General features: G+C 47.1%; 1 pseudogene; it reads left to right on the top strand.

Moving 5' to 3' along the window:
- Positions 1-419: 419 nt before the first annotated feature.
- LOC129498133 (homeobox protein OTX2-like) lies at positions 420-1,295 on the top strand (annotated as a pseudogene).
- The last annotated feature ends 867 nt before the right edge of the window (positions 1,296-2,162 follow it).

Here is a 2,162-nt window from a genome sequence, read left to right as displayed (position 1 = left end):
GAATTCTTCTCAAACTGGTCCTGGCATTAAGACACACATGTAGGACAACGGAACAGGAGAGAGAGCCCAGAAATACACCCACACACATTCACAATCAACTGATCTCCAGTGAGGGTACGAGGGGGGAAAGGACACAAAACGGGAAGGACGTGTTCAATAAATAACCTTGGGAAAACTAGATAGCCTCATTCAAAAGAATGAAACTGTAGTCTTCTCTTCTATCACACACAAAAGTCAACTCGAAATGGATTAGAGGCAAACCTAAGGCTGGAAGCTGGAGGACTCCTAGAAGAAAACTAGGAAGAGGATGCCAGGAAAGAGCACCTCTGCGTATCTGCCCTGCATTGGTTCCTGCACTCCAAACCCACCCCGGGAGAAGTGAGATCTTCCTGCTGGGGACCCCTGATCTGGGCCGATGCATGCACCTCCCAACAACCTTAGTGCAAAGGTTCATCTCAAGCAACCCACTGACACAAGTCAATGGGCTGGGTCTGACCACTTGGGGCACGCACTTGCTATACCCCTCATCAATGGGCTACCTGGCCACCACCCACCTCCCCCCAAATAGTGTCAGGAGAGGACGACTTTTACCCAGGCTCAGCTCGATGTGTTTGAAGCCCTGTTTGCTAAGACCTGGAAGCCAGACATCATGCGGAAGGAGTAGTGTTGAAGTTCAATTTGCTCAGCTCCAGGGCACAGGTATAGTTTAAGTATCAAAGAGCTAAGTGGTACCATCAAGCAGCAGCAACAACAGAACAGAGGTCAAAACAAAGTCAGACCTGCCAAAAAGAAGACATCTCCAGCTCAGGAAGTGAGTTCACAGAGTAGAACCAATTCACTCCCTCCCCTAGCACCTCAGTCCCAGCTATTTCCGGCAGCAGTGCTCCTATGTCTATCTGGATCCCAAATTCTGTCTCCTGGCTTCCAGATCCCTTGTCCACCTCCTCTTCCTGCATACAGAGGCCCTACCCTGTGAGCCATACTCAGGCTTCAGGCTACAATCAAGAAATCGGCTGTTTAGCTTCTTACTTGGGAGAATGGACCATGGATCTGATTTGACCCACAGGCATTACCAGTTCCTGGACCGTGGGCCACACTCACACCCACGAGTACCAACACAGTCACCACCATCTCAACCAGCCCCTAGCTCTCTTTCTGCCCAGGGATGTGGAGCCTCAAGCTTGTGTTTTAACTCAATCCCTGACTGCTTGGATTAGAAGGACCAAACTGCTTCCTGGAAGCTTAACTTCAATTGTAAAGATCAGGCATCCTCATGGGAATTCCAGGTTTTGTGAAGACCAGTACAACCCCTTGCTGTGGATGATTTTTAAATATACTGTACTGGACATTCCAGCTTTAGCCAGACATTGGTTCAAAGAGTTAGAGAAGATGATGCTCAGACTCACCTTCTGATTAATGTTCCAGGAGTCAGAGAAGAAAGAATGAAGGGCCTTAGAGGGGTCTACCTACCAGCAGCCTGAAATGAACAAACCAGTCTACTCAAGATCCTGCCGTAATTTTAGGCCACTGGCTTTCCTCATTTGCAAAGTGATCCAAAGCATTCCAGCCATGTACAACCAAACACCCCCAAACTAAACTGTGAGGAAAGGAAAAAGAGACATGGCCTTCTTAAGTAGAGGTGTTCCAAAGCTTTAGCCAATCTGTGGCTTAATCTTAGGAATGGACATTGCCTCAAGCTCACTCACATTTCATGACCAACGGTGGTTGGCACTGAAAAACTTCTCAAGGCTGTGTGAACTGAGTGACTGATTGTCCTATATGCACTACTTTATTTAAAAACTGATGTTCTAAGGGCACCTGGTTGGCTCAGTGGTTGAGTATCTGCCTTCAGCTCAAGTTGTGATTGATCCTGGGGTCCTGGGATCTTAAATAAATAATTTTAAAAAAATAATGTTCTAATGGAGTCAGTATGCAGTTTAAGAGATAATCAGTATGTCTTTTTTTTTTTTTTAGATTTTATTTATTCATGAGAGACACAGAGAGAGAGAGAAAGAGGCAGAGACAGAGGCAGAGGGAGAAGCAGGCTCCATGCGGGGAGCCTGATGTGGGACTCGATCCTGGGTCTTCAGGATCACACCCTGGGCTGAACAGGTGCTTAACTGCTGAGCCACCCAGCCATCCCATCGGTGTGTCTTATATAA

Source organism: Nyctereutes procyonoides, unplaced genomic scaffold (genome assembly GCF_905146905.1).
Source record: "Nyctereutes procyonoides isolate TBG_1078 unplaced genomic scaffold, NYPRO_anot_genome, whole genome shotgun sequence".
NCBI lineage: Eukaryota > Metazoa > Chordata > Mammalia > Carnivora > Canidae > Nyctereutes > Nyctereutes procyonoides.
Note: the sequence above shows the minus strand (reverse complement) of the source record. Positions and strands in the feature narration are given on the sequence as shown.